At 56.1% G+C, this 27,606-nt stretch overlaps 15 non-coding genes and 1 pseudogene across 15 annotated transcripts; 8 read left to right on the top strand and 8 right to left on the bottom strand.

Moving 5' to 3' along the window:
- The first annotated feature begins 1,145 nt into the window (after nucleotides 1-1,145).
- Nucleotides 1,146-1,264, top strand: LOC148643175 (5S ribosomal RNA). Its single transcript, XR_015929183.1, has one exon. It is a non-coding gene; the product is annotated as a 5S ribosomal RNA (ribosomal RNA).
- A 636-nt stretch (nucleotides 1,265-1,900) lies between these two features.
- LOC148643176 (U1 spliceosomal RNA) lies at nucleotides 1,901-2,064 on the bottom strand. Its single transcript, XR_015929367.1, has one exon. It is a non-coding gene; the product is annotated as a U1 spliceosomal RNA (small nuclear RNA).
- A 1,807-nt stretch (nucleotides 2,065-3,871) lies between these two features.
- On the top strand, nucleotides 3,872-3,990 carry LOC148643177 (5S ribosomal RNA). Its single transcript, XR_015929184.1, has one exon. It is a non-coding gene; the product is annotated as a 5S ribosomal RNA (ribosomal RNA).
- Nucleotides 3,991-4,626: 636 nt separating this feature from the next.
- Nucleotides 4,627-4,790, bottom strand: LOC148643178 (U1 spliceosomal RNA). Its single transcript, XR_015929220.1, has one exon. It is a non-coding gene; the product is annotated as a U1 spliceosomal RNA (small nuclear RNA).
- Nucleotides 4,791-6,597: 1,807 nt separating this feature from the next.
- Nucleotides 6,598-6,716, top strand: LOC148643179 (5S ribosomal RNA). The gene has a single exon (XR_015929185.1). It is a non-coding gene; the product is annotated as a 5S ribosomal RNA (ribosomal RNA).
- Nucleotides 6,717-7,352: 636 nt separating this feature from the next.
- Nucleotides 7,353-7,516, bottom strand: LOC148643180 (U1 spliceosomal RNA). Its single transcript, XR_015929224.1, has one exon. It is a non-coding gene; the product is annotated as a U1 spliceosomal RNA (small nuclear RNA).
- A 1,807-nt stretch (nucleotides 7,517-9,323) lies between these two features.
- LOC148643181 (5S ribosomal RNA) lies at nucleotides 9,324-9,442 on the top strand. The gene has a single exon (XR_015929186.1). It is a non-coding gene; the product is annotated as a 5S ribosomal RNA (ribosomal RNA).
- A 636-nt stretch (nucleotides 9,443-10,078) lies between these two features.
- LOC148643182 (U1 spliceosomal RNA) lies at nucleotides 10,079-10,242 on the bottom strand. Its single transcript, XR_015929478.1, has one exon. It is a non-coding gene; the product is annotated as a U1 spliceosomal RNA (small nuclear RNA).
- A 1,807-nt stretch (nucleotides 10,243-12,049) lies between these two features.
- Nucleotides 12,050-12,168, top strand: LOC148643183 (5S ribosomal RNA). Its single transcript, XR_015929188.1, has one exon. It is a non-coding gene; the product is annotated as a 5S ribosomal RNA (ribosomal RNA).
- Nucleotides 12,169-12,804: 636 nt separating this feature from the next.
- Nucleotides 12,805-12,941, bottom strand: LOC148643184 (U1 spliceosomal RNA; annotated as a pseudogene).
- A 6,980-nt stretch (nucleotides 12,942-19,921) lies between these two features.
- LOC148643185 (5S ribosomal RNA) lies at nucleotides 19,922-20,040 on the top strand. Its single transcript, XR_015929219.1, has one exon. It is a non-coding gene; the product is annotated as a 5S ribosomal RNA (ribosomal RNA).
- Nucleotides 20,041-20,676: 636 nt separating this feature from the next.
- Nucleotides 20,677-20,840, bottom strand: LOC148643186 (U1 spliceosomal RNA). The gene has a single exon (XR_015929227.1). It is a non-coding gene; the product is annotated as a U1 spliceosomal RNA (small nuclear RNA).
- A 1,807-nt stretch (nucleotides 20,841-22,647) lies between these two features.
- Nucleotides 22,648-22,766, top strand: LOC148643187 (5S ribosomal RNA). Its single transcript, XR_015929189.1, has one exon. It is a non-coding gene; the product is annotated as a 5S ribosomal RNA (ribosomal RNA).
- A 636-nt stretch (nucleotides 22,767-23,402) lies between these two features.
- On the bottom strand, nucleotides 23,403-23,566 carry LOC148643188 (U1 spliceosomal RNA). The gene has a single exon (XR_015929411.1). It is a non-coding gene; the product is annotated as a U1 spliceosomal RNA (small nuclear RNA).
- Nucleotides 23,567-25,373: 1,807 nt separating this feature from the next.
- On the top strand, nucleotides 25,374-25,492 carry LOC148643189 (5S ribosomal RNA). The gene has a single exon (XR_015929190.1). It is a non-coding gene; the product is annotated as a 5S ribosomal RNA (ribosomal RNA).
- Nucleotides 25,493-26,128: 636 nt separating this feature from the next.
- Nucleotides 26,129-26,292, bottom strand: LOC148643190 (U1 spliceosomal RNA). The gene has a single exon (XR_015929467.1). It is a non-coding gene; the product is annotated as a U1 spliceosomal RNA (small nuclear RNA).
- Between the last annotated feature and the right edge of the window lie 1,314 nt (nucleotides 26,293-27,606).

The following is a 27,606-nucleotide window of genomic DNA, read 5'->3' on the forward strand; positions in this document are numbered from 1 at the left end:
AATGCCGGGGAATGGCACCTGTAAAGTGTTAATTGGGGCACAGGAACAGCCCGTCTCGTCTCGGGGGGGCCGGCTTCAGAGACAATACAGCAAACACAGCGGGGCGGGGGAAGAAGACGACACCACACATGCGGGTACATTCAGCTCCGGCGGGAACGAGACATTTGTCGGTCTTTTCAAGTGCCGAGAGCCGAGCAATCCTTCACTTGTATCGTTTCTCCCCGGTGACTAGATCTGGCCCTGCGACTCTCGACTGGGCTCACCCCCGGGGCAGCCCAGCAGGTGTGAGCCTGGCCGGCACCCGGATGGGAGATTCCACCCCGGAAAAGCTCCGGTTGCTGCTGCTCCTGCAAGAGGTGTGACTGGGACCAGTAGGGAGCGCTCACCCTGCGGGCTGTGTGGCTCTCTTACGCCCCAGCCTCCTGATGGCGACACTCTGCAGCACAAACAGGCGCCGTCCTTCGGGGGAGGCGTCAAACCGAGGTCCCGACCCTCCTTGGCCATTAGGAAACCCCAGGGCGTCTCTCAAAAAGAGACGCCGGGGGTGTCCCTCTGGTGTTAGTGCTCCCCTTTACACATCAGTCGGGGTCTCCTCCTAATCCCCGTCTCACCTGTAACAATCAATGACGAGGCCCCCCTGTCCGTGAGATTTAGTACTCGCGCAAGAGACCGGGGGCAGAGCGCGAACGCGGTCCCCCGCCCCCCACAAAGTGCGCGCTCCGGGTTCCCTCTCGGGGCCCTGCAACACAGCGGAAGGGCAGCGAGAAGGAGCCTCTTGCTCTGACGCCGCAAGGCCACAAGAGGGCGGAGGCGCCGCGCGCCCGGCCGACGTGTTGGACCGGTGCGCTTTACGTGCTGAAATAAACACGCGAAAGCCCCGAAATGTTTCCAGAGTGCTGTGCACTGGAGGTTTTTGTCTGGTGAAGACTTGCCTGGTGCTCCTCCGTGCAGATTGTTTGTCCTCCTCCAGTGCGGGACGAGCCAACACAAGGGAGCGCATTCGCCAACATCCAGGCACGCAATGCGATTTGGAAAGCAGCTCCTTTCCAAAGAGTGGCACACGAACGATCCTTCAGTCCCGCTCGGGGAGCACGGAACCCCCGCCACACACAGCTTCAAGTAGCGAGTCAGGCGCCGGGGCTTTCGCTTACGGCCACACCACCCTGAACACGCCCGATCTCGTCTGATCTCGGAAGCTAAGCAGCGTCGGGCCTGGTTAGTACTTGGATGGGAGACTGCCTGGGAATACCAGGTGCTGTAAGCTTTTGCTCTCCCGGCCAGCAGGGGTCGCCGTTGGTGCCGTAGGCTTTGGGAGGAAAACCTGCAGGATGGAAAGGTGATCTATAGCCTCATCTCTAGAGATGTTTTGTTGCTGTGGCATGTGTGTGACCCATATTCAAAAAAAAAAACCCGTATGTAAAACGAATATCGAAGCTGCCTCTAAATCTGCAAATGAAGATGAGTCGATAAACCACTCGTTTTTCGTATAACTAGACATATATTCATTTGTTACCGATTTCATTCATTGAGCACGGATACAATAGATGTACAGCCATTCACTGTTTGACATGTCTGCACTGGTACAGAACCGAGCAATCAGAAAACGGGTGAAACTGTCTTTAGACTCAGCATACAGTACCGAGGCCCCCCATGACCAAATAAAGGCTAACCTCGATAATCAGCCTAAAGAACGCAGACTACAGCAAAACGACTGACTTTGAAAAGGGAATGAACGTCCGGAAGGAGTAGTGGAACTAGCTTGAGATGCTTCTCCGGACCCCTAACTAAAAGCCAGCGAGAACCAGCAGCGGCGTCCACTCCTGTCGAACCGGGATCCTTCCGCAGCCACGCAGCTCGTGGTGTCCTAACCCTCCCGTATCTGATTTTGGACCAAGCACATCAGGGGAGAGCGCGAACGCAGTCCCCCACTTCTAGAAATTATGCAGTCGAGATTCCCACATTTGGGGAATTCGCAGGGGTCAACACAGCCGGAGTGCAATGGCCGAGCCTCGCCCTGGGTGAACCTCCTTCTTGATCAAGGTATCTCCCCTGCCAGGTAAGTATGAGTTAAACAGGCCCCTGCAAGCGGCCCGCACCCACAGCACAAATCGCGCAGCCTAGGCCACCTCCTCGCCCCGCACGCCACCGCCTCCTGCTGGGCCCACTCTTTCACACACTCACACGCCACACTAACACTCAAAAGTGTGGGCAAAACGAGAAAACGAGCGCGCCGTTTCCTACACATCTGCAGTCGCCGTTGCGCATTCGCAGCATGTCCCGGGATGCAATTCGGCCTCATTTGCATAACTCCAGACCGGCAGATCGCCACGCAAGCTCGCGACGTGCGCCTGCCACACACCGAACAAACCTTTTCAGCAATTTCCAAAAAACGGGCCTGCTCGCCTGCCCACAAGGCTCCGTCTCTTACCTGCTCTCCAGAGCCTGCTGCCTTCTGTGCTTTTCTCTCGGCACCGCTGCAGTGCACACAACTCCTGCAGCGGGAGGGGGGGAGAAAGTTCCCGCGCTCCGCCGCAGGGAAGGCTCGCTCCGTGCGCACACGTCCTTTCGATGCCAGTCCAACAAGTGCTCCGCATTAGCTGCGTCGGGGCTCCGGCGTGTCGCACCTCACCTCACCTCGCACTGCCCCCTCCTTGAATGTCTGCCGCTGGGCATGCCCCGCTCTCCTCCGCCTTATCTTATCGCGTGTGAGCACCGACAATGGCCACAATGCCGGGGAATGGCACCTGTAAAGTGTTAATTGGGGCACAGGAACAGCCCGTCTCGTCTCGGGGGGGCCGGCTTCAGAGACAATACAGCAAACACAGCGGGGCGGGGGAAGAAGACGACACCACACATGCGGGTACATTCAGCTCCGGCGGGAACGAGACATTTGTCGGTCTTTTCAAGTGCCGAGAGCCGAGCAATCCTTCACTTGTATCGTTTCTCCCCGGTGACTAGATCTGGCCCTGCGACTCTCGACTGGGCTCACCCCCGGGGCAGCCCAGCAGGTGTGAGCCTGGCCGGCACCCGGATGGGAGATTCCACCCCGGAAAAGCTCCGGTTGCTGCTGCTCCTGCAAGAGGTGTGACTGGGACCAGTAGGGAGCGCTCACCCTGCGGGCTGTGTGGCTCTCTTACGCCCCAGCCTCCTGATGGCGACACTCTGCTGCACAAACAGGCGCCGTCCTTCGGGGGAGGCGTCAAACCGAGGTCCCGACCCTCCTTGGCCATTAGGAAACCCCAGGGCATCTCTCAAAAAGAGACGCCGTGGGTGTCCCTCTGGTGTTAGTGCTCCCCTTTACCCATCAGTCGGGGTCTCCTCCTAATCCCCGTCTCACCTGTAACAATCAATGACGAGGCCCCCCTGTCCGTGAGATTTAGTACTCGCGCAAGAGACCGGGGGCAGAGCGCGAACGCGGTCCCCCGCCCCCCACAAAGTGCGCGCTCCGGGTTCCCTCTCGGGGCCCTGCAACACAGCGGAAGGGCAGCGAGAAGGAGCCTCTTGCTCTGACGCCGCAAGGCCACAAGAGGGCGGAGGCGCCGCGCGCCCGGCCGACGTGTTGGACCGGTGCGCTTTACGTGCTGAAATAAACACGCGAAAGCCCCGAAATGTTTCCAGAGTGCTGTGCACTGGAGGTTTTTGTCTGGTGAAGACTTGCCTGGTGCTCCTCCGTGCAGATTGTTTGTCCTCCTCCAGTGCGGGACGAGCCAACACAAGGGAGCGCATTCGCCAACATCCAGGCACGCAATGCGATTTGGAAAGCAGCTCCTTTCCAAAGAGTGGCACACGAACGATCCTTCAGTCCCGCTCGGGGAGCACGGAACCCCCGCCACACACAGCTTCAAGTATCGAGTCAGGCGCCGGGGCTTTCGCTTACGGCCACACCACCCTGAACACGCCCGATCTCGTCTGATCTCGGAAGCTAAGCAGCGTCGGGCCTGGTTAGTACTTGGATGGGAGACTGCCTGGGAATACCAGGTGCTGTAAGCTTTTGCTCTCCCGGCCAGCAGGGGTCGCCGTTGGTGCCGTAGGCTTTGGGAGGAAAACCTGCAGGATGGAAAGGTGATCTATAGCCTCATCTCTAGAGATGTTTTGTTGCTGTGGCATGTGTGTGACCCATATTCAAAAAAAAAAACCCGTCTGTAAAACGAATATCGAAGCTGCCTCTAAATCTGCAAATGAAGATGAGTCGATGAACCACTCGTTTTTCGTATAACTAGACATATATTCATTTGTTACCGATTTCATTCATTGAGCACGGATACAATAGAGGTACAGCCATTCACTGTTTGACATGTCTGCACTGGTACAGAACCGAGCAATCAGAAAACGGGTGAAACTGTCTTTAGACTCAGCATACAGTACCGAGGCCCCCCATGACCAAATAAAGGCTAACCTCGATAATCAGCCTAAAGAACGCAGACTACAGCCAAACGACTGACTTTGAAAAGGGAATGAACGTCCGGAAGGAGTAGTGGAACTAGCTTGAGATGCTTCTCCGGACCCCTAACTAAAAGCCAGCGAGAACCAGCAGCGGCGTCCACTCCTGTCGAACCGGGATCCTTCCGCAGCCACGCAGCTCGTGGTGTCCTAACCTTCCTGTATCTGATTTTGGACCAAGCACATCAGGGGAGAGCGCGAACGCAGTCCCCCACTACCAGAAATTATGCAGTCGAGATTCCCACATTTGGGGAATTCGCAGGGGTCAGCACAGCCGGAGTGCAATGGCCGAGCCTCGCCCTGGGTGAACCTCCTTCTTGATCAAGGTATCTCCCCTGCCAGGTAAGTATGAGTTAAACAGGCCCCTGCAAGCGGCCCGCACCCACAGCACAAATCGCGCAGCCTAGGCCACCTCCTCGCCCCGCACGCCACCGCCTCCTGCTGGGCCCACTCTTTCACACACTCACACGCCACACTAACACTCAAAAGTGTGGGCAAAACGAGAAAACGAGCGCGCCGTTTCCTACACATCTGCAGTCGCCGTTGCGCATTCGCAGCATGTCCCGGGATGCAATTCGGCCTCATTTGCATAACTCCAGACCGGCAGATCGCCACGCAAGCTCGCGACGTGCGCCTGCCACACACCGAACAAACCTTTTCAGCAATTTCCAAAAAACGGGCCTGCTCGCCTGCCCACAAGGCTCCGTCTCTTACCTGCTCTCCAGAGCCTGCTGCCTTCTGTGCTTTTCTCTCGGCACCGCTGCAGTGCACACAACTCCTGCAGCGGGAGGGGGGGAGAAAGTTCCCGCGCTCCGCCGCAGGGAAGGCTCGCTCCGTGCGCACACGTCCTTTCGATGCCAGTCCAACAAGTGCTCCGCATTAGCTGCGTCGGGGCTCCGGCGTGTCGCACCTCACCTCACCTCGCACTGCCCCCTCCTTGAATGTCTGCCGCTGGGCATGCCCCGCTCTCCTCCGCCTTATCTTATCGCGTGTGAGCACCGACAATGGCCACAATGCCGGGGAATGGCACCTGTAAAGTGTTAATTGGGGCACAGGAACAGCCCGTCTCGTCTCGGGGGGGCCGGCTTCAGAGACAATACAGCAAACACAGCGGGGCGGGGGAAGAAGACGACACCACACATGCGGGTACATTCAGCTCCGGCGGGAACGAGACATTTGTCGGTCTTTTCAAGTGCCGAGAGCCGAGCAATCCTTCACTTGTATCGTTTCTCCCCGGTGACTAGATCTGGCCCTGCGACTCTCGACTGGGCTCACCCCCGGGGCAGCCCAGCAGGTGTGAGCCTGGCCGGCACCCGGATGGGAGATTCCACCCCGGAAAAGCTCCGGTTGCTGCTGCTCCTGCAAGAGGTGTGACTGGGACCAGTAGGGAGCGCTCACCCTGCGGGCTGTGTGGCTCTCTTACGCCCCAGCCTCCTGATGGCGACACTCTGCTGCACAAACAGGCGCCGTCCTTCGGGGGAGGCGTCAAACCGAGGTCCCGACCCTCCTTGGCCATTAGGAAACCCCAGGGCGTCTCTCAAAAAGAGACGCCGTGGGTGTCCCTCTGGTGTTAGTGCTCCCCTTTACCCATCAGTCGGGGTCTCCTCCTAATCCCCGTCTCACCTGTAACAATCAATGACGAGGCCCCCCTGTCCGTGAGATTTAGTACTCGCGCAAGAGACCGGGGGCAGAGCGCGAACGCGGTCCCCCGCCCCCCACAAAGTGCGCGCTCCGGGTTCCCTCTCGGGGCCCTGCAACACAGCGGAAGGGCAGCGAGAAGGAGCCTCTTGCTCTGACGCCGCAAGGCCACAAGAGGGCGGAGGCGCCGCGCGCCCGGCCGACGTGTTGGACCGGTGCGCTTTACGTGCTGAAATAAACACGCGAAAGCCCCGAAATGTTTCCAGAGTGCTGTGCACTGGAGGTTTTTGTCTGGTGAAGACTTGCCTGGTGCTCCTCCGTGCAGATTGTTTGTCCTCCTCCAGTGCGGGACGAGCCAACACAAGGGAGCGCATTCGCCAACATCCAGGCACGCAATGCGATTTGGAAAGCAGCTCCTTTCCAAAGAGTGGCACACGAACGATCCTTCAGTCCCGCTCGGGGAGCACGGAACCCCCGCCACACACAGCTTCAAGTATCGAGTCAGGCGCCGGGGCTTTTGCTTACGGCCACACCACCCTGAACACGCCCGATCTCGTCTGATCTCGGAAGCTAAGCAGCGTCGGGCCTGGTTAGTACTTGGATGGGAGACTGCCTGGGAATACCAGGTGCTGTAAGCTTTTGCTCTCCCGGCCAGCAGGGGTCGCCGTTGGTGCCGTAGGCTTTGGGAGGAAAACCTGCAGGATGGAAAGGTGATCTATAGCCTCATCTCTAGAGATGTTTTGTTGCTGTGGCATGTGTGTGACCCATATTCAAAAAAAAAAACCCGTCTGTAAAACGAATATCGAAGCTGCCTCTAAATCTGCAAATGAAGATGAGTCGATGAACCACTCGTTTTTCGTATAACTAGACATATATTCATTTGTTACCGATTTCATTCATTGAGCACGGATACAATAGAGGTACAGCCATTCACTGTTTGACATGTCTGCACTGGTACAGAACCGAGCAATCAGAAAACGGGTGAAACTGTCTTTAGACTCAGCATACAGTACCGAGGCCCCCCATGACCAAATAAAGGCTAACCTCGATAATCAGCCTAAAGAACGCAGACTACAGCCAAACGACTGACTTTGAAAAGGGAATGAACGTCCGGAAGGAGTAGTGGAACTAGCTTGAGATGCTTCTCCGGACCCCTAACTAAAAGCCAGCGAGAACCAGCAGCGGCGTCCACTCCTGTCGAACCGGGATCCTTCCGCAGCCACGCAGCTCGTGGTGTCCTAACCTTCCTGTATCTGATTTTGGACCAAGCACATCAGGGGAGAGCGCGAACGCAGTCCCCCACTACCAGAAATTATGCAGTCGAGATTCCCACATTTGGGGAATTCGCAGGGGTCAGCACAGCCGGAGTGCAATGGCCGAGCCTCGCCCTGGGTGAACCTCCTTCTTGATCAAGGTATCTCCCCTGCCAGGTAAGTATGAGTTAAACAGGCCCCTGCAAGCGGCCCGCACCCACAGCACAAATCGCGCAGCCTAGGCCACCTCCTCGCCCCGCACGCCACCGCCTCCTGCTGGGCCCACTCTTTCACACACTCACACGCCACACTAACACTCAAAAGTGTGGGCAAAACGAGAAAACGAGCGCGCCGTTTCCTACACATCTGCAGTCGCCGTTGCGCATTCGCAGCATGTCCCGGGATGCAATTCGGCCTTATTTGCATAACTCCAGACCGGCAGATCGCCACGCAAGCTCGCGACGTGCGCCTGCCACACACCGAACAAACCTTTTCAGCAATTTCCAAAAAACGGGCCTGCTCGCCTGCCCACAAGGCTCCGTCTCTTACCTGCTCTCCAGAGCCTGCTGCCTTCTGTGCTTTTCTCTCGGCACCGCTGCAGTGCACACAACTCCTGCAGCGGGAGGGGGGGAGAAAGTTCCCGCGCTCCGCCGCAGGGAAGGCTCGCTCCGTGCGCACACGTCCTTTCGATGCCAGTCCAACAAGTGCTCCGCATTAGCTGCGTCGGGGCTCCGGCGTGTCGCACCTCACCTCACCTCGCACTGCCCCCTCCTTGAATGTCTGCCGCTGGGCATGCCCCGCTCTCCTCCGCCTTATCTTATCGCGTGTGAGCACCGACAATGGCCACAATGCCGGGGAATGGCACCTGTAAAGTGTTAATTGGGGCACAGGAACAGCCCGTCTCGTCTCGGGGGGGCCGGCTTCAGAGACAATACAGCAAACACAGCGGGGCGGGGGAAGAAGACGACACCACACATGCGGGTACATTCAGCTCCGGCGGGAACGAGACATTTGTCGGTCTTTTCAAGTGCCGAGAGCCGAGCAATCCTTCACTTGTATCGTTTCTCCCCGGTGACTAGATCTGGCCCTGCGACTCTCGACTGGGCTCACCCCCGGGGCAGCCCAGCAGGTGTGAGCCTGGCCGGCACCCGGATGGGAGATTCCACCCCGGAAAAGCTCCGGTTGCTGCTGCTCCTGCAAGAGGTGTGACTGGGACCAGTAGGGAGCGCTCACCCTGCGGGCTGTGTGGCTCTCTTACGCCCCAGCCTCCTGATGGCGACACTCTGCTGCACAAACAGGCGCCGTCCTTCGGGGGAGGCGTCAAACCGAGGTCCCGACCCTCCTTGGCCATTAGGAAACCCCAGGGCGTCTCTCAAAAAGAGACGCCGGGGGTGTCCCTCTGGTGTTAGTGCTCCCCTTTACCTATCAGTCGGGGTCTCCTCCTAATCCCCGTCTCACCTGTAACAATCAATGACGAGGCCCCCCTGTCCGTGAGATTTAGTACTCGCGCAAGAGACCGGGGGCAGAGCGCGAACGCGGTCCCCCGCCCCCCACAAAGTGCGCGCTCCGGGTTCCCTCTCGGGGCCCTGCAACACAGCGGAAGGGCAGCGAGAAGGAGCCTCTTGCTCTGACGCCGCAAGGCCACAAGAGGGCGGAGGCGCCGCGCGCCCGGCCGACGTGTTGGACCGGTGCGGTTTACATGCTGAAATAAACACGCGAAAGCCCCGAAATGTTTCCAGAGTGCTGTGCACTGGAGGTTCTTGTCTGGTGAAGACTTGCCTGGTGCTCCTCCGTGCAGATTGTTTGTCCTCCTCCAGTGCGGGACGAGCCAACACAAGGGAGCGCATTCGCCAACATCCAGGCACGCAATGCGATTTGGAAAGCAGCTCCTTTCCAAAGAGTTGCACACGAACGATCCTTCAGTCCCGCTCGGGGGGCACGGAACCCCCGCCACACACAGCTTCAAGTAGCGAGTCAGGCGCCGGGGCTTTTGCTTACGGCCACACCACCCTGAACACGCCCGATCTCGTCTGATCTCGGAAGCTAAGCAGCGTCGGGCCTGGTTAGTACTTGGATGGGAGACTGCCTGGGAATACCAGGTGCTGTAAGCTTTTGCTCTCCCGGCCAGCAGGGGTCGCCGTTGGTGCCGTAGGCTTTGGGAGGAAAACCTGCAGGATGGAAAGGTGATCTATAGCCTCATCTCTAGAGATGTTTTGTTGCTGTGGCATGTGTGTGACCCATATTCAAAAAAAAAAACCCGTCTGTAAAACGAATATCGAAGCTGCCTCTAAATCTGCAAATGAAGATGAGTCGATAAACCACTCGTTTTTCGTATAACTAGACATATATTCATTTGTTACCGATTTCATTCATTGAGCATGGATACAGTAGAGGTACAGCCATTCACTGTTTGACATGTCTGCACTGGTACAGAACCGAGCAATCAGAAAACGGGTGAAACTGTCTTTAGACTCAGCATACAGTACCGAGGCCCCCCATGACCAAATAAAGGCTAACCTCGATAATCAGCCTAAAGAACGCAGACTACAGCAAAACGACTGACTTTGAAAAGGGAATGAACGTCCGGAAGGAGTAGTGGAACTAGCTTGAGATGCTTCTCCGGACCCCTAACTAAAAGCCAGCGAGAACCAGCAGCGGCGTCCACTCCTGTCGAACCGGGATCCTTCCGCAGCCACGCAGCTCGTGGTGTCCTAACCCTCCCGTATCTGATTTTGGACCAAGCACATCAGGGGAGAGCGCGAACGCAGTCCCCCACTTTTAGAAATTATGCAGTCGAGATTCCCACATTTGGGGAATTCGCAGGGGTCAACACAGCCGGAGTGCAATGGCCGAGCCTCGCCCTGGGTGAACCTCCTTCTTGATCAAGGTATCTCCACTGCCAGGTAAGTATGAGTTAAAAAGGCAACTGCAAGCGGCCCGCACCCACAGCACAAATCACGCAGCCTAGGCCACCTCCTCGCCCCGCACGCCACCGCCTCCTGCTGGGCCCACTCTTTCACACACTCACACGCCACACTAACACTCAAAAGTGTGGGCAAAACGAGAAAACGAGCGCACCGTTTCCTACACATCTGCAGTCGCCGTTGCGCATTCGCAGCATGTCCCGGGATGCAATTCGGCCTCATTTGCATAACTCCAGACCGGCAGATCGCCACGCAAGCTCGCGACGTGCGCCTGCCACACACCGAACAAACCTTTTCAGCAATTTCCAAAAAACGGGCCTGCTCGCCTGCCCACAAGGCTCCGTCTCTTACCTGCTCTCCAGAGCCTGCTGCCTTCTGTGCTTTTCTCTCGGCACCGCTGCAGTGCACACAACTCCTGCAGCGGGAGGGGGGGAGAAAGTTCCCGCGCTCCGCCGCAGGGAAGGCTCGCTCCGTGCGCACACGTCCTTTCGATGCCAGTCCAACAAGTGCTCCGCATTAGCTGCGTCGGGGCTCCGGCGTGTCGCACCTCACCTCACCTCGCACTGCCCCCTCCTTGAATGTCTGCCGCTGGGCATGCCCCGCTCTCCTCCGCCTTATCTTATCGCGTGTGAGCACCGACAATGGCCACAATGCCGGGGAATGGCACCTGTAAAGTGTTAATTGGGGCACAGGAACAGCCCGTCTCGTCTCGGGGGGGCCGGCTTCAGAGACAATACAGCAAACACAGCGGGGCGGGGGAAGAAGACGACACCACACATGCGGGTACATTCAGCTCCGGCGGGAACGAGACATTTGTCGGTCTTTTCAAGTGCCGAGAGCCGAGCAATCCTTCACTTGTATCGTTTCTCCCCGGTGACTAGATCTGGCCCTGCGACTCTCGACTGGGCTCACCCCTGGGGCAGCCCAGCAGGTGTGAGCCTGGCCGGCACCCGGATGGGAGATTCCACCCCGGAAAAGCTCCGGTTGCTGCTGCTCCTGCAAGAGGTGTGACTGGGACCAGTAGGGAGCGCTCACCCTGCGGGCTGTGTGGCTCTCTTACGCCCCAGCCTCCTGATGGCGACACTCTGCTGCACAAACAGGCGCCGACCTTCGGGGGAGGCGTCAAACCGAGGTCCCGACCCTCCTTGGCCATTAGGAAACCCCAGGGCGTCTCTCAAAAAGAGACGCCGGGGGTGTCCCTCTGGTGTTAGTGCTCCCCTTTACCCATCAGTCGGGGTCTCCTCCTAATCCCCGTCTCACCTGTAACAATCAATGACGAGGCCCCCCTGTCCGTGAGATTTAGTACTCGCGCAAGAGACCGGGGGCAGAGCGCGAACGCGGTCCCCCGCCCCCCACAAAGTGCGCGCTCCGGGTTCCCTCTCGGGGCCCTGCAACACAGCGGAAGGGCAGCGAGAAGGAGCCTCTTGCTCTGACGCCGCAAGGCCACAAGAGGGCGGAGGCGCCGCGCGCCCGGCCGACGTGTTGGACCGGTGCGCTTTACGTGCTGAAATAAACACGCGAAAGCCCCGAAATGTTTCCAGAGTGCTGTGCACTGGAGGTTTTTGTCTGGTGAAGACTTGCCTGGTGCTCCTCCGTGCAGATTGTTTGTCCTCCTCCAGTGCGGGACGAGCCAACACAAGGGAGCGCATTCGCCAACATCCAGGCACGCAATGCGATTTGGAAAGCAGCTCCTTTCCAAAGAGTGGCACACGAACGATCCTTCAGTCCCGCTCGGGGAGCACGGAACCCCCGCCACACACAGCTTCAAGTAGCGAGTCAGGCGGCGGGGCTTTCGCTTACGGCCACACCACCCTGAACACGCCCGATCTCGTCTGATCTCGGAAGCTAAGCAGCGTCGGGCCTGGTTAGTACTTGGATGGGAGACTGCCTGGGAATACCAGGTGCTGTAAGCTTTTGCTCTCCCGGCCAGTAGGGGTCGCCGTTGGTGCCGTAGGCTTTGGGAGGAAAACCTGCAGGATGGAAAGGTGATCTATAGCCTCATCTCTAGAGATGTTTTGTTGCTGTGGCATGTGTGTGACCCATATTCAAAAAAAAAAACCCGTCTGTAAAACGAATATCGAAGCTGCCTCTAAATCTGCAAATGAAGATGAGTCGATAAACCACTCGTTTTTCGTATAACTAGACATATATTCATTTGTTACCGATTTCATTCATTGAGCACGGATACAATAGAGGTACAGCCATTCACTGTTTGACATGTCTGCACTGGTACAGAACCGAGCAATCAGAAAACGGGTGAAACTGTCTTTAGACTCAGCATACAATACCGAGGCCCCCCATGACCAAATAAAGGCTAACCTCGATAATCAGCCTAAAGAACGCAGACTACAGCAAAACGACTGACTTTGAAAAGGGAATGAACGTCCGGAAGGAGTAGTGGAACTAGCTTGAGATGCTTCTCCGGACCCCTAACTAAAAGCCAGCGAGAACCAGCAGCGACATCCACTCCTGTCGAACCGGGATCCTTCCGCAGCCACGCAGCTCGTGGTGTCCTAACCCTCCCGTATCTGATTTTGGACCAAGCACATCAGGGGAGAGCGCGAACGCAGTCCCCCACTTCTAGAAATTATGCAGTCGAGATTCCCACATTTGGGGAATTCGCAGGGGTCAATACAGCCGGAGTGCAATGGCCGAGCCTCGCCCTGGGTGAACCGATTTCGATTTTCGATTTTTAAGAACTTTATTTTCTTTTCACAAAAAAATACAGGAAATCACAAATCAGAAAGCTTTACATTAATATACATACTTAAAACAGTATATATGATCACATCTCATTACATTTTGACACGGTAACAGTTACATAGCAACAATTTTCTTTTTTTCTGGTGCAAATCACATTCTTTATTTAAACATGATAATGTTTTTCACAGTTTCTTGAGATACTGTCCAATGCCCTCTATTTCCCACAGATTTTCTGCTTCCTCCCTCCCTTCTCTCCACAGATCTCTGAGGTAATAGTTCTCTCGGGTGATGAACAGGGCCAGGCTACCTGCTGCCTTGACTGGGACCTCGATGCCTTTGAACAGCCCCATGTTCCTCACTCTCCACAGGGCGTCTTTCCCACTGTTCACCACGGCCCAGATCCTGTCAAACACGTCAGGGGGAAGTTTGACAGGAGAGATGCCGTATATGATGAAAGCAGCGGTCAGGGTAAATTGGGGCGAGAGAGCCTGCAACCAATCTTCAAACTGTGCCCAGAAGGCCTTAGCAAAAAAGCAGGACCACAGGAGATGGGTCACAGTCTCCTCCTCGCCGCAGCCCACCCTAACGCAGCGAGGGCTGGGGGTGAGGCCCCTACGGTACAAGAAAGTTCGTACCGGTAAGCACTGGTGGACGACACTCCAGGCTAAATCTCTGTGAATGTTGCACAGAAATTTAGAGGATGTGTGTTTCCACACCTTCCTTGTTTGGGCTGATGTTAAAATGCCCACAGGGGTCTGCCTATTGTTCTGGGGTGCTACGAAATCTTCCAGTTTTTGGACGCTGACATCTCGGAGGGGAATATGGCCAATTGGGTGAGATCTTAGAAAACTTTTAACTGTCCCATAAATTGCAGGGCATGTGTCAGAGAGTGGGACGTCCAGCTTGGGTCTGACACCCCACACTCTGAACACCTCCCTACCTACCCAGAGCCTGGAAAAATAAGTCCAGGTACGCGCTGCAGGTGCTGTTGCAAAGCCTCTCAGCACAGAGGCCAGGAAAATGCACAGCAGCTTCGTAGCAATATCTGGGACAGACTTCCCCCCTGAGGGTAGCGGCCTGTACATTATTTCCCTTCTGAGTCTTTCCTGCTTCCCACCCCATAGAAATTGAAACATCAATCTTCTCAGCACCGCCGCAACACGGTGTGGGATTGGGAAGGTAGAAGCCAGAAAATTCAAGACAGGCAAGAGCTCGGCTTTGATGACCAGCACCTTCCCTGTCATGGTGAGGTCTCGGTCCTTCCATTGCATCAGTTTTTTGTTTAAGATTGGCAATTTGTTCTGCCAATTTACTGTTCCCATCTCTTCTCCAAAATACACCCCCAGGACCTTAATTCTCTTCTCTTGCAGCCTGAGATCATGTCCTTCTTTTGGCTCCCTCCAGTTCTGATAAAAAATCTCACTCTTAGATGTGTTAATTTTTGCGGAGGAAGCCAAAGAGAACCGATCACAGCACTGCAGAGCTCTGCTAATTGAGGCATTGTCAGAGAGGAGCAGGGTGACGTCATCCATGTATAGAGATGTCTTTACCTCTCCTCCCCCACTTCCAGGCACTGGTATCCCATTAATGGCCTGATCCTGGCGCAAGGCACAGGCTAAGGGCTCCATAGCCAAAACGAATAACAAGGGGGATAATGGGCAGCCCTGCCTCACCCCTGAACAGACTTCAAAGGTGCGTGATCTATTGCCATTAACCATGACTCTGCTGTTGCTACCTGTGTACAGCAGGTTAATCCACTTTCTCATGATGGGGCCAAACTTCATGTGCTCAAGTACCGATGTTAAGTACTGCCGGTTTAGGCGGTCAAAGGCCTTTTCTAGGTCTACACCTAAAATGCACAGAGGGAGGGAGCGATCCTCAGAGTACAGACAGACATCCCTCAACAAGGCCAGGTTGTCGCTCATCAGGCGTCCTGCTATCCCACAAGTCTGTTCTTTCCCTACCAGTGAGGCCACTACATTTTGTAGGCGCAGGAAAAGGGCTTTGGACAGGATCTTAGTGTCCACGCCTAACAGGCTGAGGGGTCTCCAGTTCTTTATGTCATTTTTTGCTCCTTTCTTAAACAAGAGAGAGATAGTGCCTTCTCTTAAGGAGTCAGGCAGCAATTCTGTCTTGTAGCTTTCCTCGAATAGGAGCAGTAGCGGATCCTGAAGCAGATCCCAAAAGGTGCAATAAAATTCTTTAGGGAGCCCGTCAGCACCCGGAGTTTTCCCCTTCTGTAAGCTCTCCATAGCCTGTCTCAGCTCTTCTACTGTCAAATCCCTCTCAAGTACTTCCCTATCTTCTTCACTCAAAATGTTTTCTAGCTTTGAGGTAAAAAAATGAATATCTTCATCCTTTACCTCTGTAGAGCTGTACAGTCTTGAGTAGAAGGCCTCGGTGCAGGAGAGGATAGCACTCGGCTCTGTTCTCTCTCGTCCCTCCTCATCAACTACACTTTCCATGACAGTCTTGGAGCCTACCACTTTCCTGAAAAAGAAGCGAGTACACTTCTCATTTTCTTCCAAGAACTGCACTCTGCTTCTTAACAGCACTCCTCGACTACTTTCTTCGGCTATGCTCCGGATGTCCTTTTTTAAAAGGGCGATATCCTCGAGCACATCGAAGCCACTGTGCAGCATCGTGTAGAGACGCTGCAGCTGCCTCTGTTTCCTGGCTAGCACTCCTCTCCGTCTGGCAGCAGCCTTCCTTCCCTCAGCCATGAAAAAGGCCTTTGTCCTCACCTTCACCTCCTCCCACCACTCTCCTACTGACCCGTACAGACACTGCAAGGACAGCCACTGTGATAGTTTCTCCTTGTAGCGGGATACTACCCCCTCGTTCTCTAGCAGCTTTGTGTTGAGTTTCCAGAGGCCTGGGCCAAAGACAGTCCCGCCCTGGAGTTCCACTCTACACCCTAAAGCCTGATGATCTGAGAAGAAGACAGGCTGAAGAGTGACCCCAACAACTTTCACTCTCTCTGAGACAAAGCAATAGTCAATTCTGGAGCTGCTATTCCTCCCTGACCATGTATATCCTGCTGTTGTGGGATATATACATCTATATGTGTCTGAGAGTTTAAAGTCTTGAACTAAGTTTTGCAGGGCCAGTGAGCTGGAATCCAATTTTATCGGCGAGCTAGACTGCCTGTCTGTGTGCTCTAAGATACAATTAAAATCCCCTCCCACTATCACGTCTGTGCTGCATAACAATAGGGGGGAGAGTGCCTTGAGTAGCTCCACCCTTCCTCCTACGTCAGTAGGGCAATACACATTGATTAGCCGCAGGTTAACGGTCCCCCATTCCACATCCACACACAGCAACCTGCCATCTATGACCCTCTGAATACTTTTCAATTTGAATGCCCATCCTTTGAAAAGAATGGCCACGCCAGAGGCTCTGTTGTTATTGTCCCCTGACCAAACAGAAGGCCCTTTATCCCACCTATCTTCAAAACTTTTATACCTCTCTTGATAGGCTAAAGCACACTCTTGCAACATCAACACATCTCCCTCTCTCTGCTGGAGGTAATCAAAGACAGACTGGCATTTAACTCTGTCATTGATACCTCTTGTGTTAAGAGAAATTATGTTAAGAGCCATATTACATAAGAAAGTGGAACCAGTCTTTACAAAACACATTTCTCTTCGGTCTCACCTGTTACCTTCTTCTTTTTCTTTTTCTTCTTACCAATTTCCTGCCAGCCATCCTCTGAATGAGCCTTCATCAGGGTGGCAGCAGTAAAAGCGTTCACAGAGTCCATTTCAAGGAAGGGGGTAGAGGGAGGGGTGGAGAGGTTCCAGCTGTCCCCATCGCCATGCTCTCCTTCCTCCTCGCTCGGGGAGAAAACAGAGTCATTTTTTCTTTTCCTCAAGTCCAGCTCCTGGGAGCACTGAGGGGAAAGGGGTGCAGCCGATGCACCAGTCTCCTCTTCCCCCTCACCCACCAGCTGCTGCAGATCCTCCGTGATGGACTGGATGGAGGAGAGGAGGGCATCTGTAGCACTTGCAGAGTCTGAGAAAAGCAGCTCCGCTGAATCCTGGGTATCCTCGCTGGACCCGCTCCACCGGGGGGCCCCACACTGGCCCTCGTTCTGAGGAGCAGGAGTGGGGGAGGGGTCCTCGCTGTTCTCGGGGGTTTTCAAACCCTCGTGCTTGTCTGGTGCAGTCTGCGGTTGTGGGGGCGTAGTGGATTTCTCTTCCACCAGCCCCGGAGCCACAGCAGGACTGATCCTGGCTGGAGGCTGAGAGTCTTTGTCCAACAAGGGTTCTTTGTTTGACTTGTTGTTTGCTTTGGATTTTCGGGCCGGTTTGGCTGAAACAAGCACTGCCTCATCCTTTCTCATTTTGAGTTTATTGGCGTAGGCGTGAGGGCAGTTCTTAAAAACGTGTCCTTCCGAGCCACATAAATTGCACTTTGGCAGCATTGAACAGTCAGAGGCTAAATGTCCCTGTTTGCCACAGGTCTTGCAGCATTTCACAGTGCAGGACGATGCCAGGTGTCCCACAGCACCACAGCGCCGACACACCTTTGGTTGTCCCACATAAAACACATAGCCATTGCAGGCGCCCAGCCGGATTGTAGAGGGCAGGTGCCTTAAGCCTCCATTTACGCTGTCCGGTAGCAAGCGAACCTCGAATTTCCTTGCTCCTGTTTTTATACCATCAACATCTCTAACCTCAGTTCCATGGTGGACGGTGCAGTACTGGTTAAGCCAGGTGTGAATGTCCTCCGTCTTTGCCAGTTCCGAGAACATAACAACATGCACCGTTTTCCTCTCTCTCTGTGTCAGAGGCTGCAAGTTGATCTTCTCAAGTGCAGGAACTTTGCCTCTTTTTGCCTCAAACACATCCACGCATTGTTCAAACAGAGGATAGGTAGCAAATACAACCTCAAATGCTTTCTGACCTGGGAGAGCGAAGATGAAATCCAAGTGCCGAGGTTCAAAGCCAAGTTCCTTCTGTAACACTTTTCTGCTGAACTGCATACGATCCATGAAGAGGTCATCCAAGAGCTCAAAACGTACAGCATTCTTACGGGATCCAAAGGTTGCCATTTCAAAAACCGCAAATCGAACACTGCTTCCAACAAAAGAAAAACAATCCAACTACTCCACCTACAGGCTGATCAAGGTATCTCCCCTGCCAGGTAAGTATGAGTTAAACAGGCCCCTGCAAGCGGCCCGCACCCACAGCACAAATCGCGCAGCCTAGGCCACCTCCTCGCCCCGCACGCCACCGCCTCCTGCTGGGCCCACTCTTTCACACACTCACACGCCACACTAACACTCAAAAGTGTGGGCAAAAAGAGAAAACGAGCGCGCCGTTTCCTACACATCTGCAGTCGCCGTTGCGCATTCGCAGCATGTCCCGGGATGCAATTCGGCCTCATTTGCATAACTCCAGACCGGCAGATCGCCACGCAAGCTCGCGACGTGCGCCTGCCACACACCGAACAAACCTTTTCAGCAATTTCCAAAAAACGGGCCTGCTCGCCTGCCCACAAGGCTCCGTCTCTTACCTGCTCTCCAGAGCCTGCTGCCTTCTGTGCTTTTCTCTCGGCACCGCTGCAGTGCACACAACTCCTGCAGCGGGAGGGGGGGAGAAAGTTCCCGCGCTCCGCCGCAGGGAAGGCTCGCTCCGTGCGCACACGTCCTTTCGATGCCAGTCCAACAAGTGCTCCGCATTAGCTGCGTCGGGGCTCCGGCGTGTCGCACCTCACCTCACCTCGCACTGCCCCCTCCTTGAATGTCTGCCGCTGGGCATGCCCCGCTCTCCTCCGCCTTATCTTATCGCGTGTGAGCACCGACAATGGCCACAATGCCGGGGAATGGCACCTGTAAAGTGTTAATTGGGGCACAGGAACAGCCCGTCTCGTCTCGGGGGGGGCGGCTTCAGAGACAATACAGCAAACACAGCGGGGCGGGGGAAGAAGACGACACCACACATGCGGGTACATTCAGCTCCGGCGGGAACGAGACATTTGTCGGTCTTTTCAAGTGCCGAGAGCCGAGCAATCCTTCACTTGTATCGTTTCTCCCCGGTGACTAGATCTGGCCCTGCGACTCTCGACTGGGCTCACCCCCGGGGCAGCCCAGCAGGTGTGAGCCTGGCCGGCACCCGGATGGGAGATTCCACCCCGGAAAAGCTCCGGTTGCTGCTGCTCCTGCAAGAGGTGTGACTGGGACCAGTAGGGAGCGCTCACCCTGCGGGCTGTGTGGCTCTCTTACGCCCCAGCCTCCTGATGGCGACACTCTGCTGCACAAACAGGCGCCGTCCTTCGGGGGAGGCGTCAAACCGAGGTCCCGACCCTCCTTGGCCATTAGGAAACCCCAGGGCGTCTCTCAAAAAGAGACGCCGTGGGTGTCCCTCTGGTGTTAGTGCTCCCCTTTACCCATCAGTCGGGGTCTCCTCCTAATCCCCGTCTCACCTGTAACAATCAATGACGAGGCCCCCCTGTCCGTGAGATTTAGTACTCGCGCAAGAGACCGGGGGCAGAGCGCGAACGCGGTCCCCCGCCCCCCACAAAGTGCGCGCTCCGGGTTCCCTCTCGGGGCCCTGCAACACAGCGGAAGGGCAGCGAGAAGGAGCCTCTTGCTCTGACGCCGCAAGGCCACAAGAGGGCGGAGGCGCCGCGCGCCCGGCCGACGTGTTGGACCGGTGCGCTTTACGTGCTGAAATAAACACGCGAAAGCCCCGAAATATTTCCAGAGTGCTGTGCACTGGAGGTTTTTGTCTGGTGAAGACTTGCCTGGTGCTCCTCCGTGCAGATTGTTTGTCCTCCTCCAGTGCGGGACGAGCCAACACAAGGGAGCGCATTCGCCAACATCCAGGCACGCAATGCGATTTGGAAAGCAGCTCCTTTCCAAAGAGTGGCACACGAACGATCCTTCAGTCCCGCTCGGGGAGCACGGAACCCCCGCCACACACAGCTTCAAGTAGCGAGTCAGGCGCCGGGGCTTTTGCTTACTGCCACACCACCCTGAACACGCCCGATCTCGTCTGATCTCGGAAGCTAAGCAGCGTCGGGCCTGGTTAGTACTTGGATGGGAGACTGCCTGGGAATACCAGGTGCTGTAAGCTTTTGCTCTCCCGGCCAGCAGGGGTCGCCGTTGGTGCCGTAGGCTTTGGGAGGAAAACCTGCAGGATGGAAAGGTGATCTATAGCCTCATCTCTAGAGATGTTTTGTTGCTGTGGCATGTGTGTGACCCATATTCAAAAAAAAAAACCCGTCTGTAAAACGAATATCGAAGCTGCCTCTAAATCTGCAAATGAAGATGAGTCGATAAACCACTCGTTTTTCGTATAACTAGACATATATTCATTTGTTACCGATTTCATTCATTGAGCACGGATACAATAGAGGTACAGCCATTCACTGTTTGACATGTCTGCACTGGTACAGAACCGAGCAATCAGAAAACGGGTGAAACTGTCTTTAGACTCAGCATACAGTACCGAGGCCCCCCATGACCAAATAAAGGCTAACCTCGATAATCAGCCTAAAGAACGCAGACTACAGCAAAACGACTGACTTTGAAAAGGGAATGAACGTCCGGAAGGAGTAGTGGAACTAGCTTGAGATGCTTCTCCGGACCCCTAACTAAAAGCCAGCGAGAACCAGCAGCGGCGTCCACTCCTGTCGAACCGGGATCCTTCCGCAGCCACGCAGCTCGTGGTGTCCTAACCTTCCTGTATCTGATTTTGGACCAAGCACATCAGGGGAGAGCGCGAACGCAGTCCCCCACTACCAGAAATTATGCAGTCGAGATTCCCACATTTGGGGAATTCGCAGGGGTCAGCACAGCCTGAGTGCAATGGCCGAGCCTCGCCCTGGGTGAACCTCCTTCTTGATCAAGGTATCTCCCCTGCCAGGTAAGTATGAGTTAAACAGGCCCCTGCAAGCGGCCCGCACCCACAGCACAAATCGCGCAGCCTAGGCCACCTCCTCGCCCCGCACGCCACCGCCTCCTGCTGGGCCCACTCTTTCACACACTCACACGCCACACTAACACTCAAAAGTGTGGGCAAAACGAGAAAACGAGCGCGCCGTTTCCTACACATCTGCAGTCGCCGTTGCGCATTCGCAGCATGTCCCGGGATGCAATTCGGCCTCATTTGCATAACTCCAGACCGGCAGATCGCCACGCAAGCTCGCGACGTGCGCCTGCCACACACCGAACAAACCTTTTCAGCAATTTCCAAAAAACGGGCCTGCTCGCCTGCCCACAAGGCTCCGTCTCTTACCTGTTCTCCAGAGCCTGCTGCCTTCTGTGCTTTTCTCTCGGCACCGCTGCAGTGCACACAACTCCTGCAGCGGGAGGGGGGGAGAAAGTTCCCGCGCTCCGCCGCAGGGAAGGCTCGCTCCGTGCGCACACGTCCTTTCGATGCCAGTCCAACAAGTGCTCCGCATTAGCTGCGTCGGGGCTCCGGCGTGTCGCACCTCACCTCACCTCGCACTGCCCCCTCCTTGAATGTCTGCCGCTGGGCATGCCCCGCTCTCCTCCGCCTTATCTTATCGCGTGTGAGCACCGACAATGGCCACAATGCCGGGGAATGGCACCTGTAAAGTGTTAATTGGGGCACAGGAACAGCCCGTATCGTCTCGGGGGGGCCGGCTTCAGAGACAATACAGCAAACACAGCGGGGCGGGGGAAGAAGACGACACCACACATGCGGGTACATTCAGCTCCGGCGGGAACGAGACATTTGTCGGTCTTTTCAAGTGCCGAGAGCCGAGCAATCCTTCACTTGTATCGTTTCTCCCCGGTGACTAGATCTGGCCCTGCGACTCTCGACTGGGCTCACCCCCGGGGCAGCCCAGCAGGTGTGAGCCTGGCCGGCACCCGGATGGGAGATTCCACCCCGGAAAAGCTCCAGTTGCTGCTGCTCCTGCAAGAGGTGTGACTGGGACCAGTAGGGAGCGCTCACCCTGCGGGCTGTGTGGCTCTCTTACGCCCCAGCCTCCTGATGGCGACACTCTGCTGCACAAACAGGCGCCGTCCTTCGGGGGAGGCGTCAAACCGAGGTCCCGACCCTCCTTGGCCATTAGGAAACCCCAGGGCGTCTCTCAAAAAGAGACGCCGGGGGTGTCCCTCTGGTGTTAGTGCTCCCCTTTACCCATCAGTCGGGGTCTCCTCCTAATCCCCGTCTCACCTGTAACAATCAATGACGAGGCCCCCCTGTCCGTGAGATTTAGTACTCGCGCAAGAGACCGGGGGCAGAGCGCGAACGCGGTCCCCCGCCCCCCACAAAGTGCGCGCTCCGGGTTCCCTCTCGGGGCCCTGCAACACAGCGGAAGGGCAGTGAGAAGGAGCCTCTTGCTCTGACGCCGCAAGGCCACAAGAGGACGGAGGCGCCGCGCGCCCGGCCGACGTGTTGGACCGGTGCGCTTTACGTGCTGAAATAAACACGCGAAAGCCCCGAAATGTTTCCAGAGTGCTGTGCACTGGAGGTTCTTGTCTGGTGAAGACTTGCTTGGTGCTCCTCCGTGCAGATTGTTTGTCCTCCTCCAGTGCGGGACGAGCCAACACAAGGGAGCGCATTCGCCAACATCCAGGCACGCAATGCGATTTGGAAAGCAGCTCCTTTCCAAAGAGTTGCACACGAACGATCCTTCAGTCCCGCTCAGGGGGCACGGAACCCCCGCCACACACAGCTTCAAGTAGCGAGTCAGGCGCCGGGGCTTTTGCTTACGGCCACACCACCCTGAACACGCCCGATCTCGTCTGATCTCGGAAGCTAAGCAGCGTCGGGCCTGGTTAGTACTTGGATGGGAGACTGCCTGGGAATACCAGGTGCTGTAAGCTTTTGCTCTCCCGGCCAGCAGGGGTCGCCGTTGGTGCCGTAGGCTTTGGGAGGAAAACCTGCAGGATGGAAAGGTGATCTATAGCCTCATCTCTAGAGATGTTTTGTTGCTGTGGCATGTGTGTGACCCATATTCAAAAAAAAAAACCCGTCTGTAAAACGAATATCGAAGCTGCCTCTAAATCTGCAAATGAAGATGAGTCGATAAACCACTCGTTTTTCGTATAACTAGACATATATTCATTTGTTACCGATTTCATTCATTGAGCATGGATACAGTAGAGGTACAGCCATTCACTGTTTGACATGTCTGCACTGGTACAGAACCGAGCAATCAGAAAACGGGTGAAACTGTCTTTAGACTCAGCATACAGTACCGAGGCCCCCCATGACCAAATAAAGGCTAACCTCGATAATCAGCCTAAAGAACGCAGACTACAGCAAAACGACTGACTTTGAAAAGGGAATGAACGTCCGGAAGGAGTAGTGGAACTAGCTTGAGATGCTTCTCCGGACCCCTAACTAAAAGCCAGCGAGAACCAGCAGCGGCGTCCACTCCTGTCGAACCGGGATCCTTCCGCAGCCACGCAGCTCGTGGTGTCCTAACCCTCCCGTATCTGATTTTGGACCAAGCACATCAGGGGAGAGCGCGAACGCAGTCCCCCACTTTTAGAAATTATGCAGTCGAGATTCCCACATTTGGGGAATTCGCAGGGGTCAACACAGCCGGAGTGCAATGGCCGAGCCTCGCCCTGGGTGAACCTCCTTCTTGATCAAGGTATCTCCCCTGCCAGGTAAGTATGAGTTAAACAGGCCCCTGCAAGCGGCCCGCACCCACAGCACAAATCACGCAGCCTAGGCCACCTCCTCGCCCCGCACGCCACCGCCTCCTGCTGGGCCCACTCTTTCACACACTCACACGCCACACTAACACTCAAAAGTGTGGGCAAAACGAGAAAACGAGCGCGCCGTTTCCTACACATCTGCTGTCGCCGTTGCGCATTCGCAGCATGTCCCGGGATGCAATTCGGCCTCATTTGCATAACTCCAGACCGGCAGATCGCCACGCAAGCTCGCGACGTGCGCCTGCCACACACCGAACAAACCTTTTCAGCAATTTCCAAAAAACGGGCCTGCTCGCCTGCCCACAAGGCTCCGTCTCTTACCTGCTCTCCAGAGCCTGCTGCCTTCTGTGCTTTTCTCTCGGCACCGCTGCAGTGCACACAACTCCTGCAGCGGGAGGGGGGGAGAAAGTTCCCGCGCTCCGCCGCAGGGAAGGCTCGCTCCGTGCGCACACGTCCTTTCGATGCCAGTCCAACAAGTGCTCCGCATTAGCTGCGTCGGGGCTCCGGCGTGTCGCACCTCACCTCACCTCGCACTGCCCCCTCCTTGAATGTCTGCCGCTGGGCATGCCCCGCTCTCCTCCGCCTTATCTTATCGCGTGTGAGCACCGACAATGGCCACAATGCCGGGGAATGGCACCTGTAAAGTGTTAATTGGGGCACAGGAACAGCCCGTCTCGTCTCGGGGGGGCCGGCTTCAGAGACAATACAGCAAACACAGCGGGGCGGGGGAAGAAGACGACACCACACATGCGGGTACATTCAGCTCCGGCGGGAACGAGACATTTGTCGGTCTTTTCAAGTGCCGAGAGCCGAGCAATCCTTCACTTGTATCGTTTCTCCCCGGTGACTAGATCTGGCCCTGCGACTCTCGACTGGGCTCACCCCCGGGGCAGCCCAGCAGGTGTGAGCCTGGCCGGCACCCGGATGGGAGATTCCACCCCGGAAAAGCTCCGGTTGCTGCTGCTCCTGCAAGAGGTGTGACTGGGACCAGTAGGGAGCGCTCACCCTGCGGGCTGTGTGGCTCTCTTACGCCCCAGCCTCCTGATGGCGACACTCTGCTGCACAAACAGGCGCCGACCTTCGGGGGAGGCGTCAAACCGAGGTCCCGACCCTCCTTGGCCATTAGGAAACCCCAGGGCGTCTCTCAAAAAGAGACGCCGTGGGTGTCCCTCTGGTGTTAGTGCTCCCCTTTACCCATCAGTCGGGGTCTCCTCCTAATCCCCGTCTCACCTGTAACAATCAATGACGAGGCCCCCCTGTCCGTGAGATTTAGTACTCGCGCAAGAGACCGGGGGCAGAGCGCGAACGCGGTCCCCCGCCCACCACAAAGTGCGCGCTCCGGGTTCCCTCTCGGGGCCCTGCAACACAGCGGAAGGGCAGCGAGAAGGAGCCTCTTGCTCTGACGCCGCAAGGCCACAAGAGGGCGGAGGCGCCGCGCGCCCGGCCGACGTGTTGGACCGGTGCGCTTTACGTGCTGAAATAAACACGCGAAAGCCCCGAAATGTTTCCAGAGTGCTGTGCACTGGAGGTTTTTGTCTGGTGAAGACTTGCCTGGTGCTCCTCCGTGCAGATTGTTTGTCCTCCTCCAGTGCGGGACGAGCCAACACAAGGGAGCGCATTCGCCAACATCCAGGCACGCAATGCGATTTGGAAAGCAGCTCCTTTCCAAAGAGTGGCACACGAACGATCCTTCAGTCCCGCTCGGGGAGCACGGAACTCCCGCCACACACAGCTTCAAGTAGCGAGTCAGGCGGCGGGGTTTTCGCTTACGGCCACACCACCCTGAACACGCCCGATCTCGTCTGATCTCGGAAGCTAAGCAGCGTCGGGCCTGGTTAGTACTTGGATGGGAGACTGCCTGGGAATACCAGGTGCTGTAAGCTTTTGCTCTCCCGGCCAGCAGGGGTCGCCGTTGGTGCCGTAGGCTTTGGGAGGAAAACCTGCAGGATGGAAAGGTGATCTATAGCCTCATCTCTAGAGATGTTTTGTTGCTGTGGCATGTGTGTGACCCATATTCAAAAAAAAAAACCCGTCTGTAAAACGAATATCGAAGCTGCCTCTAAATCTGCAAATGAAGATGAGTCGATAAACCACTCGTTTTTCGTATAACTAGACATATATTCATTTGTTACCGATTTCATTTATTGAGCACGGATACAATAGAGGTACAGCCATTCACTGTTTGACATGTCTGCACTGGTACAGAACCGAGCAATCAGAAAACGGGTGAAACTGTCTTTAGACTCAGCATACAGTACCGAGGCCCCCCATGACCAAATAAAGGCTAACCTCGATAATCAGCCTAAAGAACGCAGACTACAGCAAAACGACTGACTTTGAAAAGGGAATGAACGTCCGGAAGGAGTAGTGGAACTAGCTTGAGATGCTTCTCCGGACCCCTAACTAAAAGCCAGCGAGAACCAGCAGCGGCGTCCACTCCTGTCGAACCGGGATCCTTCCGCAGCCACGCAGCTCGTGGTGTCCTAACCCTCCCGTATCTGATTTTGGACCAAGCACATCAGGGGAGAGCGCGAACGCAGTCCCCCACTTTTAGAAATGATGCAGTCGAGATTCCCACATTTGGGGAATTCGCAGGGGTCAACACAGCCGGAGTGCAATGGCCGAGCCTCGCCCTGGGTGAACCTCCTTCTTGATCAAGGTATCTCCCCTGCCAGGTAAGTATGAGTTAAACAGGCCCCTGCAAGCGGCCCGCACCCACAGCACAAATCACGCAGCCTAGGCCACCTCCTCGCCCCGCACGCCACCGCCTCCTGCTGGGCCCACTCTTTCACACACTCACACGCCACACTAACACTCAAAAGTGTGGGCAAAACGAGAAAACGAGCGTGCCGTTTCCTACACATCTGCAGTCGCCGTTGCGCATTCGCAGCATGTCCCGGGATGCAATTCGGCCTCATTTGCATAACTCCAGACCGGCAGATCGCCACGCAAGCTCGCGACGTGCGCCTGCCACACACCGAACAAACCTTTTCAGCAATTTCCAAAAAACGGGCCTGCTCGCCTGCCCACAAGGCTCCGTCTCTTACCTGCTCTCCAGAGCCTGCTGCCTTCTGTGCTTTTCTCTCGGCACCGCTGCAGTGCACACAACTCCTGCAGCGGGAGGGGGGGAGAAAGTTCCCGCGCTCCGCCGCAGGGAAGGCTCGCTCCGTGCGCACACGTCCTTTCGATGCCAGTCCAACAAGTGCTCCGCATTAGCTGCGTCGGGGCTCCGGCGTGTCGCACCTCACCTCACCTCGCACTGCCCCCTCCTTGAATGTCTGCCGCTGGGCATGCCCCGCTCTCCTCCGCCTTATCTTATCGCGTGTGAGCACCGACAATGGCCACAATGCCGGGGAATGGCACCTGTAAAGTGTTAATTGGGGCACAGGAACAGCCCGTCTCGTCTCGGGGGGGCCGGCTTCAGAGACAATACAGCAAACACAGCGGGGCGGGGGAAGAAGACGACACCACACATGCGGGTACATTCAGCTCCGGCGGGAACGAGACATTTGTCGGTCTTTTCAAGTGCCGAGAGCCGAGCAATCCTTCACTTGTATCGTTTCTCCCCGGTGACTAGATCTGGCCCTGCGACTCTCGACTGGGCTCACCCCCGGGGCAGCCCAGCAGGTGTGAGCCTGGCCGGCACCCGGATGGGAGATTCCACCCCGGAAAAGCTCCGGTTGCTGCTGCTCCTGCAAGAGGTGTGACTGGGACCAGTAGGGAGCGCTCACCCTGCGGGCTGTGTGGCTCTCTTACGCCCCAGCCTCCTGATGGCGACACTCTGCTGCACAAACAGGCGCCAACCTTCGGGGGAGGCGTCAAACCGAGGTCCCGACCCTCCTTGGCCATTAGGAAACCCCAGGGCGTCTCTCAAAAAGAGACGCCGTGGGTGTCCCTCTGGTGTTAGTGCTCCCCTTTACCCATCAGTCGGGGTCTCCTCCTAATCCCCGTCTCACCTGTAACAATCAATGACGAGGCCCCCCTGTCCGTGAGATTT

This window comes from Lepisosteus platostomus, chromosome 22, assembly GCF_059453375.1.
Source record: "Lepisosteus platostomus isolate fLepPlt1 chromosome 22, fLepPlt1.hap1, whole genome shotgun sequence".
In the NCBI taxonomy this organism is placed as follows: domain Eukaryota; kingdom Metazoa; phylum Chordata; class Actinopteri; order Semionotiformes; family Lepisosteidae; genus Lepisosteus; species Lepisosteus platostomus.